The sequence below is a fragment of the Miscanthus floridulus genome, chromosome 8, assembly GCF_019320115.1.
Source record: "Miscanthus floridulus cultivar M001 chromosome 8, ASM1932011v1, whole genome shotgun sequence".
NCBI classification, from domain to species: domain Eukaryota; kingdom Viridiplantae; phylum Streptophyta; class Magnoliopsida; order Poales; family Poaceae; genus Miscanthus; species Miscanthus floridulus.
In genome coordinates, this window is record NC_089587.1 from 60165772 (window position 1) to 60184199 (window position 18428).

General features: G+C 42.3%; 1 long non-coding RNA gene across 1 annotated transcript; it reads left to right on the forward strand.

The window, feature by feature from the left end:
- The first annotated feature begins 17640 nt into the window (after window positions 1–17640).
- Window positions 17641–18189, forward strand: LOC136472245 (uncharacterized). The gene is made up of 3 exons (XR_010762299.1): window positions 17641–17774; window positions 17888–17917; window positions 18016–18189. It is a non-coding gene; the product is annotated as an uncharacterized lncRNA (long non-coding RNA).
- Window positions 18190–18428: the final 239 nt, after the last annotated feature.

Consider the following 18428-nt stretch of genomic DNA (forward strand, 5'->3'; position numbering starts at 1 on the left):
ATCAGCAGCACGGCAGGACAACATGGAGCAGAGAAGGCCGGCGGGCATCTGTCTACCCAAGACCGATGTGATGCTAGATATGGTGTTGATCTGCACCGGACAGTCTCAGGACAGGCGACGAGGATCAACCCAGAACTGCCAGATGAAGAAATGAAGCCCACATCACAAGACTTCCTCCAACTACCGCCATGTACATCCTGGTACAATGCTGTCGCGGGATTAGCCTACCTCTAATCCCTATCACAAGACTTCCTCCAGCTACGACAAGACACATAGGAACTACAAAATATGCCCGGGGGCTGCTCTACTTCACAAACTACCATGTTCATGACCACGAAGGTTTCAACAGAATGTTCAATGGATAAAAACAAGCACTCCGGGAGAGTATTTATAGATCAAAGGAGCGGTGCACATGGACTAGGAGTACCAACGGAATAAGCCTAACAAAGGACACAGTGAAAAGACAGGACTCAATAATGGAAGACTCAGGCGAGAGGGAACAGTACTCAAAGACGAGCATATTTAGAAGAATATACCAACACAGTATAACCCGCGAACAAAAGGCATTTACACTCAACCACCACCATACAACTACATCTAACAACAGCAAACTATCAAAGAATACGCCAAGACCTTGCGTCCGAGTTCTTCCTGAACAAAACAACACGGATATACGCTCGGAGGCTGCATGCCGCGAAACTACTCGGATGATGGTTTAATCCAAGACTAAAGGGCGGCTTCGGAAAGATGCCGCGAAACTACTCGGATGATGACATAATCCAAGTCTCGGGGACTACTTCAGAACACAAATTTTCAAACAACATAAAAATTCAAGACCCTCCAACTTTTTGTTTCAAATAGCAAGAGGCTCGGGGGCTACACTCAGTGAGTGCACTTTTTCTTTGAAAAAGCGCACGTCACCAAAAGACTTTCTCAACGCAGACCACTTCAAGATATTACGACAAAAAGAACCCGGAATGAGCCATATTCAAGTTCTTTTTGATAAAACTTCAACGAACAATCAGAGCAACTTCAAGACAAGATCCTCCAGCTCCTTGTTCCAAATAGCAAGAGGCTCGGGGGCTACAACCAGATGGATGTACTTTTTCTTCAAAAAGCACTCACCACTCGAAGATCCCAAGAAGCGCTGCAAGGTTTCACTACAGAAAGCACTCGGATGACGTTTGTTCCTACTCAACAAGACCCGAAGGAGCAAAACGAGACTTTCAGAGCTCAACCATGAAGTGCTCGGGGGCTTGTCGATGCGGGACCCACAAGATACCCCGCAAGGGAGAGAGAAGATCTAGTCTAACTAGGATTCTTCCCATTTGATCTTAGTAGTAGTACTATTCAGTAATCCTACTAGGAACTCTCATTGTAAACCGACTAGGACTCTGGCCTCCTGACTATATAAAGGAGGGCAGGGCTCCTGGGGAAGAGAACAATTGTACGATACTTCATAATCAATCCAACGCAGAGGCTAACGCCGACTGGACGTAGGGCTGTTACTCGACCACAGTTGAGGGCCTGAACCAGGATAAATCGACTGTCCCTTGCGTTCACCGTCGAGTTCCGCATACGCTGAAGCCCGAACAATACTACCCCGGGGACCCCCGTGGTAGGCTATCGGTGGTAAAACATCGACAAGGACGTAGGGTATTACGTCGATCAGACGACCCGAACCTATCTAAATCGCTGTCTCTGCGCCTTGGGTCACCATCTGGTTCCTGATTACGCGCATCCCCACCGACAAATCTACCATCGTGGGATACCCCTCGACGGACTGCCGAGCATATTCTGTCGACAATGATCAATGAGACTAATATTATTTATCAGTGTATAATAATATTTCAATCCTATGGATGCATCGATGGACTTGAGAGGAGCTAAACCTGAGAAACCCTCACCTTAACTTCCGGTGTGCACCGGAGTTTTGGTACAAAGAGTGTTGGAGGTCATAATGGAGGTGTTACATCACTAGAGCTCTTCGGTGCACCGGTGGTGCATTGGAGCTTATTTTGGGTTGTTAGTATGTATTTTAAGTCATTTGCGTAGTATCTATGGTATATTCGATGTTATAATATAATTTGATTGTTCCTATTCTGCATGATGAAGTGCTCTCATTTTTCAAATACTGGACACGAATGTTATGGAATACCACTCACCATTCATCTAAACCTTAAAATTTATTGTTTTAGACTTGGAATCTTATTCTTTTGAACCTAGAACATTTTTCTTGTGAAAGCGGAGCATTGTTTCCTGAGTCTGAAACATTGCCCTGCTTAAAATAGAGAAGAAGTTTTATCGTCATGAAAAAATGTTCTGCAACAAAGTTTTTTCTAAATATATTCATGTGGGGGTCTTTTTTGAAGGACTTATTGTAAGAAACATAATGGTGCAATTGGAATTTAATTTGGATAATTGGTTTAGCAATTACATCTTTTAAAAAATTCAAAAGCATTCTTAAAGCCTCGATGTTAGCAAATTTGGCTTTTTTGCATGGATCTGTAAATAGTCTAGGTATTTGTCGTGGATTCACGATATGTGTGCGCGCATAATCATTCAAAACGCATGGCACTGCTTTATAAATTTAGGAGAAGCAGAAGAAAAGAAAAACTACATTTCTGAATGATTGTGAATTGACACATAATGTAAATCTATGGCAAGCGACCACGGCTATCCTATAAGAACAGTCCCTAGCTCGTGAGGCACGTTTGATAGGACTTCGCTTCCTTGCTACAGTGTGTGGAGGCACCCGAGCCAATGAAGCCATAAATAGTGGCTCTAGCGGCTCTTTGTTCATTTTAAAACGAGAAATAAAACCCTCCTGCCTAAAGATGGCAACGGGTACCCGATGCCTGATACCCAACGGTTATTTGATCCATTAGGAGATGGGGATGGGATGATATCTGTACCCACGGGGATTTAAATGGGCAAGAATCCATCCACAACGGGGATGGCGGGTACGAGGACGTTCCCTGTATACCCGTCCCGGTACCCGCTGGGGAACCACTAAGCTATTATATATGTGTATAGGTATATGATATATGAAATAGGCCCGGTTAACATATGATGGCCTATGGGCTATAACTATGTGTATGGTGGCATGTAATGTTGATTATACACGGGTGTGTACTCGGGTACGGGTACCCGGTAGGTACGAAATCCCCGGTCGAGGACGGGGATGGGGACGGGAACGGGGAAAATCTGTACCCACGGGACTGGGACAGGGATGGGATAGATTTTAGTTTGCGGGGATGAGTGCCAATACCCAGGGATATACCCGTTGCCATCTTTACTCCTGCCAAAGCGGAATTGAAGTCGCTGAAGGTGTACGAAACGGGGCTGAATCTTTTCCCCAAGTACAATCTCTCAGCCTGTTCGATTGGCTGGTTCGTATCGTTGCTGATTCGTGAAGAACTACTGCTGGCTGGTTTGTGTGAGAGAAAAATACTAGTCTGGCTGGAAATTTACGATCGTTTATGACAAGCCACAACCAAATTAACAGGCTATTTATCTGCACATGCTCAAACCTGGACTGTCCTGAGCAGGCTATAGCTAAGCATAGGCAGGTAGGTGCTCTCTCTCCGGGAAGACGAAAAGAAAAACTAATTGCATAGTTTGGTGGGAAATTGCGAGACGAACGTTTTGAGCCTAATTAGTCCATGTTTAAACACTATTTGCCAAATAAAAACGAACATGCTACAGTAGCCCCAAAATCCAAATTCCTGGAACTAAACAAGGGCTGATATTGCGATTGCGACTCCTTGCTGCTACCTCCTCCTCTGCACTCTACACCTCTGCTGACTGTGGCAGAGGAAACATGCAATGCTGGTGCTGGTGCTGGTGCTGGTGCTGGTGCTGGCCCGGCCATACATGTCGCAGGCAAGGGGTCAGGGGCGCCGCGGGGTAGCTATTGGCTCCAACATTCCCAAGATGGCTCGTTTTCAAAACCCTAGCTACTGGAGTAGTAGGCGCTAGTCCTGCTTCCACCAAGACCGCCAATGAGACCATTAGCACATTAACTCTCCACTTCAATGGAACATGCTTGTACTACACGTAGCTTCAGGTAATCAGGTCCATTCATCAAAGTATTTCCAACTACCAGCTGGTTGGAGCACCCTAGATAGGCCTAGGATGCACCCTAATCTGGCCATTTTTTTTTGACAACATCCATTTTTTTTCATTGAGTAGCAATCCATACTGCTAAAAAGAAGTTTTTTCTTTAATTGAAACCAGGATCTTTTGACTCGGTATTTATGCATGAAATACTAGTACTCCCTTTGTCCCAGAATGATAACAATGTGTCGTAGTCGAAAAGTCAAATTAATACAAACTTTAACCAATAATTATTCAAATTATACACAAATTTAGGACATGAAACTTGCATGAATAGACTTGCATTGTATAGTGCATGTGTGTGTTGACACAAAAATGTGGCGATGTGATCAACACACAGCAAGCCGGATGATCTTGACGGAGTGAGCCCGAAGATCTGCTTAGCTTCAACATAAGAACGGTCGGTTTCGGGACCAAAGGCATGCCAGTCAATTTGACACTGCAATTGACAAAGAGAGAAAAATCAGTAGTTTAAGGTGGAACGTGTCGGTGTTGCACTAGACAGTTTCAAATATGTGGCTCGATAGCCGATGTATAAGGCTACCGACTAAAGAGTCGATATCCATCATATCTATGAATAAAAATATATTGAAATAGAAGCAATCGGTCATTGTTGAATGATGATGGCATGAGGATAATGACCGATATTCATAGATCATGATGATTTAATAAAGGCTAATCAACCAAAACAAGTACAATTGTAAAAGCCTTTCGTAACCGATATTCATAGATCTAGCATGGAAGCATAATCTATCAGCTAAAATAGTCGATTCAGGTAGAAAAATGATTATAGCATGTGAGCAATCGACTGTTTAGTATAACTAGATTCACACACAAACCAGATCTAATCTATTACCATTAACAGTGAGGTTTGATCGGATCGATGCAGCTATGATAATAATAATAATGAACTAAAGCCAAGAAGTCTATAAATCTGTCTATATTTCAACAGAGTCATGAAAACAAACAATCGACGTGAAAGCATTGGCGATCGGCTAAAAACAGCCGATGTAGGCATAGTAAACAATCGCAAGACGTGTTTTGACCATGAGTAAATCTATCAACCAATAATCTCTGATTTAAAGCCCTACCAGTGAGATTCGGCCGGATCGATGCAGCTATGGTAGTAACGATAGATCAGATCTTACTAACTAATAAATTTGCTCAAGATTAAAACATTCCTTTGAAAGCGTACTATGTATAATTAAGGCTGAGATGAAACAGCCGATCTAGCAAAAAGAGTCATCAAGACTAGGATCTAAGCGTGACAGAGATAGGAGATGACCAATTAAATATGATGTGATGCCGGTTCATCTCTATCCTAATCGGGTAAATTGTGATATTGTTATAATTAATAAACATTAATTATAACAAGATCGATAACTGGTGAATCAACCAAATACAACAAAAGACTTGCTAATCCTGGCAGATTCGATAACTGGTGATATTGTATTAAATAACAAGTTATTTATTACAAGATCGATAACTTTGATTAATATCAATATCTGCAAGAGATCAATCGGTTGATGCAGCCTTACAAATAATGATACAAATCGATAACTAACTTTTACTACAACTCGTAAGAGATCAACCTGCTGATGCAGCCTTACAAGTAATAATAAAAGTCATGACAGTACTTACAGACAAGTCGGAGGTCGATTAGTCGATGCAGCCCTGCTTGTTGAAGAACTCGCCGAGTTTCTACACTACTCCTACTCCTAAGGGTTGGCGTGAAGCAAAAAAAGTAATTGTACTGATTGATTGAGAGATGATCCCTTTACAATATGTCGTACCCTTTATATTTATAGGAACGTGCCTGGCTTTGCATACAAAAATAGTATAACTGAAAAAATCCTACGAAGTACAAGGACCCTTCGTTAATTCTAAACTGCCAAATAATATCCCCTTGACCGACGTGTGCGAGGACTCCCCCTATGGTGGACTTTCTCATAGCCTGCATGTGTATCTTCCTTCTGGCCATATGCGGGTTTCCTTCCTTACTTTACATCTCAGCGAGCAAGCGTGGTGTACTTGGAGTCGTATTCTGTGATGCCTCACCATGACTGTGAATCTCCATCTATTTGGCTCTCCTCGTTCAACGTGTCTTAAGTCTTTGTACGCAGACACATTATTTTGCTGAGTATGTGTATGACGCCTAGCTGGCCTCGTATACGCATATACAAGATACACATCCTTGCTTCTCATCGTTGATGTGCACCTGAACGTCCGTATATGTGTATATTCATTGATTTCTTTCTCTATTAGCTTGCAAGATTAAATTGATGATTTCTCTTGAACTGATCAATCCTGCATGCATGTAACATCTTTTGCTTGCAAGCAACCACCCACCTATTTCTTTTCCTGCTTTTCCTCACGTATAAATATCTAGGTCGGCAATAATACTTCTTTTGGACTTGTCCAGGTAGGATCTCTGTAGTAGATTAATCAAACTGGACTGCATCTCCTTGCCGAGTATTTGGAATATCAAATAACCTTTGTCTACCCGGCAATACGTCGTAAAATGACTCAGCTTAACTGAACCCGTGGCTGGCTTGCAAATATGATTTTCATGTCTTTGATATCATCGGTTGATACTTTCCTCTCTAGGGTAAGTTTTCCAAATTTTGGTGTCAATAGTGTGATAATATTGATTCTTTAGAAGTAAAATGATGACATATAGTATGAGACATTAATGGTCAAAATCTATCATATTTGACTTTCTATGATAAAAAAACATCCTTATCATTTCTGGACCGACGGTAGTATATTTAATTATTTATTACTACTAATGGCCTGAATGTTTCAGGAGGAGGCAGCATAATGTTAGTTTAACCATTTGAGGTAGAGGTCTACCAACGTGCATGATTACTTGATGAGCTACCACAAATTTGCATTGTTAAGCAGTACAAAACCAAATGCATTAAAGAAATTAAAATAAATACCACGCGCAAACGACAAGGGAGCCAGAAGCATGCTTGGCCCGTATATATTCTGTCGATCAGTTGTGCAGTTGATGGAGAGATTGTTGCTGGCCGGCCCTCAACAAGATTGCAAGTCACAAGATCAAAGCTACAAACCAACTCATCAGCAATTGCATTGCCTATATATGCATGGAGAAAGTCAAGCATGCATGCACTTTTATATGACTTTGGTTATTCTATCTCCAATTATTTATGACGTTGATAAATTATCAGTTCAAAATCAACGTCATATACAAAATTTTAGAGGGGCTATATATACTTAACAATACTAATTACTAACCAGATCCACATGCCTTAATAAACTAGTAATTAAAGCTAATGCAAATAGATAACTAAGCAAGATCACACACGCATGCATATATGCATCTGCCGATCCGCGCATATGCCTGCCTGAAAACTGATCGCCATCATCTGCTGCCGTCGATCATGCATGTCGTAGGTGAGGGCCCGGACGGAGCCGGACTAGTTATGCGAGGGAGGGTGCGTCATGGGCCCGTCGTAGTCCGCGTCCACGTCCACGTCCACGTCGTCGCTCGTCGCGCTCACCTCCTGCTCCGTCGCAGAGGCATCCGACGACGACGACGCGCCCTCGCCGTGTGCCGACGACGGCATCGGCGACGGTGACGGCTCCATCGCCGCGCTGGTGTCCTGCTTCCCCGACACCGGCGGCGGCGGTGGCACGCCTTCGACGCCGCTAGGCTCCACGGCAGACAACGAGGGCGGCGGCGAGCCTCCGATGCCAGCCAACTCCACGCTGGGCGGCGACGGTGGCCGCGGCGGTGCCCCTCCTCGCCACCGCGCCATCATCGCAGGGTGGTAATGCCGCACGTCGTCGTTGTAGTCGGACTCGGACAGAACCTGCATATCATACAGCGCGTGCACAGAAACAATCGCGTGAGCGCCTGATCGAGATTAAAATCGTGTCGGGATCGGAGGGCAAGTATAGAGAACGAGCTGCAATCGACGTGCATGTGGATACCTCTGCCTTGGCGGTGTGGCGGTGGTCGTTATGATGATGGATCGCCACCGGCAAAAGGGCGGTGGCGGCGTCGTCGGCGCGACCAGCGAAGAGGAGGTGTTGGTTCCGGCTGGTGGCATAGCAGGTCGAGGCGGTCAGCTGGAGGAGGAAGATGAGGACGTAGGCCAAGAGCATGTCTACTAGCTGCTGCTGCACGCTATTGTTCTATCTCGATCGGTCTGTGTCGCCGTCTCTCCCGGCCAGGCCGGCCTCTGTTTCCGATCCCCCTGCAAGGATTTCTCGATCGCCCGGTTTGGGTTGTCTAAGAGTGATGGGGTTTTGGCAAGCTGCCAAGCTCTCCATCGGACTAGTATTTGTACTCGTTCAGGGACTCGTATACAATCAATGCTAGCTGTCAAGAGTGCGTGCTCATTTAATACATCGCGTCCCCTGAGATTTACTACTGGATTACTACTCCTTTATTACTACGTATCAATTATTCAAGACAAGTCTCAGAGTCAAAGATCTTCACCCCATCAAAATAAAGCAACAACATCTATATGAAAAAGTCAAATTTTCTAAGTTTGACACAACTTAGAGAAAAATACAAATATTTATGATACCAAATTTAAATTATGCACATATCATGAAATATATTTTTAGTGTACTTATTTAGCATGAAATATATTGGTCTATAGTGTACTTAGCATCATATTTGTTGGTACTTTTCTCTATTAGAAATCTATACCTAATAATACTAAAGAGGCAAAATTTCTGGCACCATAATTTTCGTCCAGCCATGCCGCTGGCTCGTATCCGTGTTGGTCTCTGGTGCTCGCCCGTGTCTGCCAATTCATCGTTGCTTTAATATTGAGAAAGGAAATTAGGAGTAGGGAAGAGAATAGAAAGAAATACAGGGTCATCGATGTAAAGATGTCACAGAGAAAGAAAAGATGGAAGGGCTTTAATAGTTTTTGAAATAGATCGGGTTCCTGATACAAAATGTCCAGATCACGGTGGGTCCCTCCTGGGGCTTCTTTTTCAACCTGGACTGAATCCTTGCAGTTGGGCCGGCTTCGTTGTGGGCTAGACCAAGCCCATGAAAGCATTTTTCCTTTTCTATAAAAACAGAGATCTTGCAAAATTAACCAAAAATCATAGAAAAATACAAAACCAGTTTTGTTGTTTTCATAAAAATGCGATCTATCTATAGATGCTATGAATCTCGTTAGGTTTTGCTTTGTCTATAGGTGTGTTAAATTATCCTTGCATATGTTGTATGCATATAGGTTCAGCGATGACCGATAACGTGCCAGAGGCAGACCAAGAATACGCGGAGGTGGCCGAGGAGTACGAGGAGGATGTCCTCGTCGTCGGTTTTCCCAAAATCTTCACTAACTTTCTGTTGTTCGGCTCCTGTCCATGAGCCCCGGTATATAATCCCTACTTTTCAGCACCTATTATGTTTGTTTGCACATTAAGTTTTGAGAAGAAAGGTTTACACCATCTGCTGTAGTTTTAATTAGAAATAAAACTTATTTTTATTAAAATATGAATTGGTCAATGGTACAACTAATTATTTCGTGAACCGTCTTGGGTAGATTATTGTCTAATGAAATTGAAAGAAATATATTTATGTAATTCCTGACATGGGATGCCGTGTGAAAAATTAAGAGAGGTCTCCCGTCACAATCATTGGCGGACAGACCAATCCTTGACACATCGACAAAAATGTTACGGAGATTGATATGATGCGTCAAAAAAGCTACAAAGGTCGATATTGAGTCATAGAAATACATGGGTAATATGAAAAATTAAAGTTATGATATATTTATATCTAAATAATTTTGCGCTTTGCAATGGAAGGAAATATATAACAAGGTGTATTTTAATTCTATACAGGTTTAATAGGACATTGTTATTTATTGTCAGCATTAACTTATATTATGGATGTGATGGTCATCATAAATAGATTATAAAAGCATAACAGATAAGTAGATATCTACCATTCACGTTATCATTTTGCATAAATATTTAATAGTTTTTTTTCTTCCTGTTGCAATGTATGGGCATATTTGCTATATGTGATGGTTTTCGTTTATGTTTTGCAACTGTTTTTTTTTTTTTTTTTGCAGCTGTTTCCGAATTAGAGGAAATAGTAGTAATAGAAAAAACAGAATCTCAACTACGAGAAGCCTACCTTCTCAGTTCTCACGTGTCCTCGCCTCGGTCACCAGGCCACTGCCAACGTGGTGTCTTTGAGTCCAAATCCGATTCCACACCGATCGATCGATTCTTCATTTTAATTTCTGATTTTCTTTCTGAGAGTTTTAGAATTTCCGATTTTGTTTTCGAGTATGATATTACTAGCCATGGCCGAGTACAGCGTCCAGGTCCAGGTGCTGCACCTGCACGTTTCCTGCATGTTTGGCTGGGCAATAATGTAGACTAAAAAATTGCACGTTTCCGTTTATATGCATGTACTGTATATATGAAATACTATCCACCCTATATCTATATAACAATAATAACAAAAAAAAAGCACGCGATCAAAAAGGGAAGAGGAGCCCACTGTTAGCCAAATTGCTTGATTATTAAAGTGGTTTCCATGTTTCAATAACTAGAATTCTTTTTATTTATTTATGTTAAAAGACGACACGAATAATTTGGTGGTGAATTTTTTTTAGAAAAGAGTCAATGGCTAAAAGACCCATAATGCCATGTTTATTATTTTTTTATGTTTATTTATTATGGAAAAGGACCCAAAACTACCTAAGTGGATGAACCGGCGCACACGAACAGGAAATAAATAAATAAAAACACAGATATTAAGTACCATTTTATTGTCATCGTTTTCTATTAATAGTAGATAGTTTTTCTCTCCCGTTGCAACGCATGGGCACGTTTGCTAGTAGTTATTAAATTTAAATAGTTTGACCTAGTATCAATGTATCTATATCTATATCTATATCTATACCTATAATATAATAATAAAGAGCTAAAATTTTAGTCATTTTTTCGTCCAGCCCATTCATCCTAGCCCAACAGTCGCAGCCCACTCGTTTGTGCCCGCTGGCCTTAGCCCAAGTTGAGTCACTGTTGTCCTAAAAAAAGAGGATTTTGCTTTCCTATCTGCGTCGCCGTCGCTCGCTCGTCTTCCAGCGCCACCGCTTGCTCATCTTCCCGTGCTGCCGCTGCATCGACGAGCTCGCTCGTCTCCCCCGCAGCGCCGCTGCTTGGGCTATTACACCTACGGTTTATTGCGGTCCTAAGAATTTATCTGGTTTAATTTAAATAAAGCTAGGTCAAGTTCAATTAAATCCAAGAAAGATAGCTACTAACTCATTATCATTGGTTCGACACGGCCACGTGGGCAGGTCCTGGTGACCATACAACAAGTTGTCCGTCATGTTGCAATACATGAATAGGTTTGCAAGTAACTTTGGAAGTTGATTTAATTTTAGATAGATGAGAAGTTGAATTATTTTGGATCATATGAAGTACCCGTATAAGTCTACCTGTCCAAAATTGAAATGTTTTTTTGACTAGAATATACTATGTCCCTGCATCCCAAAATATTGCCCCAAGTCAAACTATTTTAATTTTGACCAAATTTATATAATAAAACACTACTCCATCTCAAAAAGTGTCATTTACTTTTGTTAGAAGTCAAATTATGATAAGTTTGACCAAATAGATAGAGAAGATTAACAACTTTTATGACACCAAATAAGTTTAGTATGAAAATATGTTTAATTTTATATACTTATTTGGTAATATAAATATTAGTATTTCTATAAATATAAATGTGGTCAAACTTAAAATAGTTTAACTTAGCATAGAACTAGAATGTCAAGTTTTGTAAAGAAAGGTATTAGTGAACATTTATTTTTTTGAAACTAAATTATAGTGAACATTTATGACAAGAAATAAGTATAACGTGATATTTTATTTCAAAATTAATGTAATGATAATAATTTGGTCTCCTAGAGGTTGGTATTTTTTCATAGAAATTTCGTCAGACCCAATATAGAGTTAGGACAAATTTAGAAGTATCTATATTAAAAAATTGCTATTTTTTTGTCTGGTCTATGATTTCTAGAAAACAATGTCCAGAGGCGGCAATACTTTGAGTTGGCTCTAGAAATCGATTTGTTTCCGGCTGCCTCTACAAAAACTACTTTTTAAGGACGGTTGGATAGCCACCTCTAAAAATCATTGTTGAAAGATAGGCAGATAGAGATGGCCGGGTCAATCGCCTATGCAAATCTAGCTTGTAGTGGTGTAATAGTCTCAAACTGGAGCCATTTGTTCTTCGAAAATGTTACGGTGACTCGGTGAGGACGTCCGATCCTACGGACCCTCCTGTTCGCGGGCCACAACACTAGCCTAATGGCCCAATAGTTGTAGCATCTCGTCCATAAGTCCCTAACCGTAGCCTGCTGTCTCCATTCTCTAGAAAAAAAATCACCGCAGCTCGAGCGGACGCGTTCAGTCGCGCCGCCCCAGCGTTCTCCACGGCGGCCGGGGGCTCGACGGCCAACATCTCCACTGTGCCCGAGCATGGCTGTAACACCTCTGGTGTTACGAGCTTGCTTAGCACCTAGGTTAACGCCTAAGAGAAATTAGCAAAACAAGTTTTCGGGTTTAAAAGTTTAAAGCACACGTGGAATTATAAACGAATCTTGCGTGACTTACTTTCGTGAATAAAACAAACAAATAAGTGTCGCTAGTCAACTTGTCTCGGTGCTTAACAACTTTTAAATAATCTTGTGGACAAAAGTTGTTTAGGGCTTGTTTTGGAAAAGTATGAAGACCGTGCTTAAAAATGCCTGATAGCAAATAAATAGCGAATGACTTATTTATTTGATTAAGCATGAAAAATAATTTTTATAAGCAAAAATAAAATATAACTTGTAATTGGTACTTAAATAAAACTTGAAGTGCAAGTTTAGTAGATGAAAATGCAACCGTTGAATTGGTGAATAGATGTTGTTCCATGGTATTTTGGATAGCTCAAGAATTGAAAGTGGAATATAATTTCAGCTTCTAGAACTAAACGATTTTAAGTCTGGAAACCTAACGACGATGCCGTTTTGGCATTGAAGTTTTGATTAAATTTCTTGAACACTAGGTCTATGTTTTCGTAGTGTTGGTTGCATCTAAGTGAGTACTTTAGCTTGGTGAAGTCCACGGTTGGGTTGGAGTTGTCATGGAGTCGCAGAATTTGCACAAATTTAGTTGAAACGCGTTGTAGCTATGCCGTTGATGCTCTGTTCGGGGACTGTCGTTCAGCGTGACAAACCTATCTTGACGTCGCTCTAACTTTCTCTACGATTATCCTCTGGTCGTAAGAGTTGCTTCGCCAGCTAGGTGTTAGTACCTACTCTAGGTTAGTGGAACCAGTTGAACCTGAGTCGAGTTGATCAGTGGCTTTTATTTCGCTTTAAAATCAGTGCACGTTGTTTACAGCGGCCGTTCGGGCGGTGTTCGCGACCACCGCGAACACAGTGCGCTAGGCGCCGGGACCACGTCGCGGCCGTGTTGCACTGCCAGCACAATAGTACACTATTGCACACCGATGGTGTGTGCATTAACCATGCACGCAGTCATAAGATGCACAGCTGAATGACCAGGCACATCACCAACAGAGCAAGTAGCAGCAAGCACGCGCTCAGGCAGCAGTAGCATGCCCATTGTGCAAATTCATTGCACTGGGCAAGCACACACATAAGCAACGCCGCCGAGCTGACCATCGCGCCCAGCTTCACCTCCCCCGCTACACGCCGCACCACTGCTTGCTCGCATCGTCCCGTCGCCCTGTGCTACGGTAGAGCCAAGCAGCTGCAAATAGACGCTCGACGACGCTCGCTAGCTGTCGCTCGGAGCACAGCGCCACCATTAAAGGCGAGCTGCAAACTCAGCAGAGCGTTGGCACAGCTCCGCTCCTCCGGTCTAGAAAAGCCGACGTTGGAGCAGCCCTCTCCATCCTCAGCCGAGCCCCCATGGCCTCGGGCTGGTCCTGCAGCCCCACAGCGTTGCCCTCCCATGCTCCTACGCCGACCGCACTGCTGCCGTGCGGGCAAACCGCCGTCGCGCGCCGCGCCTCCCGGCCGGCCGGTTTCTGCGCTCGCTGGAGCCGCGGCCGCTCCCATCGCCAGCCACCGCATGCGCGAGCGCACCTGAGCCCGCAGCGCCCCCGCCATCAACTACGCCATGGCCGCCCAGCTGCGACGAGCAGCGTCGGGCCACGTTGTAGCCGCGTACTGCCGCCGCGCGCGTGGCAGGTGCTCCACCGGCCGCGCCCGGCCAAGCCGCCACCATGGGCTACCTCCAGCCGAACCACGTCCTACTGGGAGCACGTGCGAGGCTGTCGTGGCCCCGTGATAGCACCGCCGCGGGCGAGCCTCCCCATCGGCCGGCGCACTGCATCCCCTGCGCTACTATGTTTCAAGGTAGAAGAGGGACTCAAGCGCAAATAGAACTCTTTACCGTGTTTACCTTGCAAAAATGCTAGACTCATAAATTTATAAGTAATGTCTTACACTACAAGATTTTCGGTCTACTGCAACGTCGAAGAATTGCAACGTAGAAAATTTGGTTGCCAGAGATTGTTGTATTACAACCATTCTAAAAAATGGTAGCGATACATGCCTTTAATACAACGGTTTTCAAGATGTTGCAAAGCTCTGTTGCATTTGGTGGACGATATTGCAATGGTGAAAAATGGTTGCAGTAGACTTGATTTTGGTTGCAATTGTGTGGTAGTACTGCAACTACATTTACGTTAGTTGCATTTGGTTTTGACTATTGCTACGGTTTTTTTGTGTTGCATAAAATTTGACAAGCGTTGCAAATGCTAGATACTTAATGCAACGAGAACTCTTGGAGGCGAAGCAAAAGTGGGGGTCAATTGCAACCTTTTTTGGCAGTTGCAATATACTTTGATATTGTTGCAAGTGCTAAATTTTATTGCAACGAAATCTATGGGGTCGAAGCGAAAATTGTGTTCAAGTGCAACGCTTATTTTTGGTTGCAATATACTTTGATAATTGCAACGAATTTAAAACTTAAAAAAAAGTATGGAAAGAAAAGAATTGGGGACGCATATATTAAAATTAAAAAGTGCTCCCCACAGGATTCGAACCATGGAGCTCTGGTTCAGATAAAACCTTCTCCACCACTGCGCTATGTAGGTGTGTTCGTTGTAACTCAGGTTTTAATTTATTTGATATGATTGAAGACCTTATGAGTTATAAAACGCCCCAACCCTGGCCCCATCTCGGCATCTCCGTCCTTATGCCTGGTGTCTGAAACTTTCTGTTAAGTAGTAGTTGCTGTTAAGTACTTGATGTTAAGTATGCGTGGATGTTAATTAGTACTTGAAGTTGTACCGGGGTGGTTGGTCACTTTGTTAGCGATAGTAAATGCCTGACCGTGCACCATCGGTCACATGCACTACGCCAGATTCGTACAGTAGGAACGGGGGCGTTTTTACTGTAGGGGCGGCTGGGGTTGGGGGCGCCCTTACAGTGGGCGTCCTCGGGCCCCAGCAGTCCAGCCGCCCCTACAGATGGCACTGTAGGGGCGGCTGGTAACCTGAGCCGCCCCTACAGTTGGGGCTGATCTGTAGGGACGGCTCAATCACCAGCCGCCCCTGCAGTGCCCAACTGTAGGGGTGGCTGAATCACCAGCCGCCCCTACTGATGGCGCACGAATAAATAGCAGCCAAAATTTGAAAGGTTCAAATTTAGTCAAATTACAAGATGACCAAAATAAAAGTTGTAGATATTAATGAGTTGAACAACTTTGGTATTCATCACTTTTTATGTTGAAATTATTTTGGGTCTCAAATTTTGGTTCGAATTTGTCATTTTTTAAAATTTCAAATTTGAAAGGTTCAAATTTAGTCAAATGACAAGATGACAAAAATAAAAGTTGTAGATCTTGATGAGTTGAACATCTTTTGTATTCATCACTTTTACATCTGAAATCATTTAGGGTTTGAAAATTTGGTTTGAACTTGTCAAATTTCAAATTTCAAATTTTAAAATGTGTAAAACATTGTCACATCCAAGTTTGATCAAACGTAAATGCTGAAGCATGATTTTAGAAAATTTTAGGAAAAAAACCATCACATTTGGAGTTAGTATGAGGAAGAAAAACTAGTTACAAGTTTTACCCACAGATTAAAAAGAGAAATCACATTGTTCTATATGATTCTTACATGATCATAGTGAACAGGGTGATTTCTTTTTTTTAATCTATGGGTTAACTTTGTAACTAGTTTTTCTTCCTCATACTAACTCCAAATCTGATGATTTTTTTTCCTAAAATTTTCTAAAATCATTCTCTATCAATTTATTTTTTTGGTTTTGTCAATATATACATATGAAAAGTTTGAGCAATTTAAATTTTGAATTTCAAAAAAATACAACTTCAGACAAGATTTTGGTACCCCAAATGATTTCAGCTGAAAAAGTGATAAATACCAAAGTTGAATAACTTATCAAGATATACAACTTTTGTATTGGTCATTTCTTCAAATGACAAAGTGGTACTGACATTGTTCATAAATGTGACACATGTCTCGTAAGGTTTTATAAACTATATGAGACATGTGTAAGATTAGTGAATAATGTGTGCTAAAAAATTGTGAAATGAAGAAATGACCAAAATAAAAGTTGCAGATATTCATGAGTTGAACAACTTTGGTATTTATCACTTTTTATGTTGAAATCAATTTGGGTCTCAAATTTTGGTTCGAACTTGTCGTTTTTCAAAATTTTAAATTTAAAAGGTTCAAATTTTGTTAAATGACAAGATGACTAAAATAAAAGTTGTAGATATTAATGAGTTGAACAACTTTGGTATTCATCACTTTTTATGTTGAAATTATTTTGGGTCTCAAAATTTGGTTCGAATTTGTCATTTTTTAAAATTTCAAATTTGAAAGGTTCAAATTTAGTCAAATGATAAGATGACAAAAATAAAAGTTGTAGATCTTGATGAGTTGAACAACTTTTGTATTCATCACTTTTACATCTGAAATCATTTAGGGTTTAAAAATTTAGTTTGAACTTGTCAAATTTCAAATTTCAAATTTTAAAATATGTAAAACATTGTCACATCCAAGTTTGATCAAACGTAAATGCTGAAGCATGATTTATGTCGCCGTGGCGTTAGCACGGGCACCGTACTTCGTTACTCATCCAAATCTGACGGCCCTCTTCTTTGGATCGCCCCCAACACCCGCCCACGCCCAGCGCTCAGCCTGTCTCTTTTTTGCGGAAAGAAAAAAAATAATACCCCCTCTCCCTCTCTCTCTCCTGAGGCGGCGGCAGGCATAGGGCCATCTCCGTCTTCCCTGGCGGCGTCCCGGCAAGCGCCCCTCCAAGGTCACGCACAGACTCCGTCTTCCCCGACGGGCGAGCTGCGCCCCCACGACGGCCCCGGCGGGTGCCCCTCCAAGGATCCACACGGCCTCTCCACCACCAGGTACACCCGCCCCTTCGTCCCTTCCAGCTGTGCCAAACATCCGTGTGGGGCACTGTCGTCGGGGCGCCGCCGCCGGGGGCGCTACCTACCCCACCCTCCGCACCGTAGCGATCTTGGGACCCGATGCGCTCGCGGCGGCGACGGCGCCGCCGGCCCAGCCGCCACCGCTTGGCCGGTATCCTATGGGCGAGGTTCATGGCCACCACCTTCACGCGCACGTGAGTACTCCTTTGCCCAGATCGGTTCAGACTCGTGTGATTCGTGATTATCCATTTTGATGGATTCGTTTCCTTCGTGTGATTCACTTTCCAATCCGGATCAATCTGCGCAGGAAGCCCCATGTGAATGTCGGCACCATTGGGTTGGCAAAACAACTTTCACAATTTCTCTGATTATGCGCTTTTGTTTAGAAATATCTTTTTTATTACTAATCTTGCTAATTGTTTTGATTTCGTGTAGGTCAATATGCAAATTTATTCATGGAACAGACCTTTGCTTCTGGGAGTATTCCAGTACACTTTCATCAGCTGATCCACGATGCTGTAATTTGCTCCTCTCTTGCTGCTTCATTTAGTTATGGGTTTATGGCTCTATGCCTGTATGGTTTTTTAATGAGAGGATCATACTAATGAATATGATCTATTATTTTTTTTGCTGGTGCAACTCTACATGTTTCTTGTAGGAACTAATTACAGCTTTGAAATAATTCTGTTTTATATGAAAACAAAATGCTTAATGAAACATTTTCTTTCATTGTTGAACTGTACTTTGGGTACCATATTTGTATAGATCCCATCAGAGCATCACTTTGCTTGTATTTTTTATCTGTTATGTCGGTTCTTTCTGTTGGGTTATCCATCATATTGTTGTTA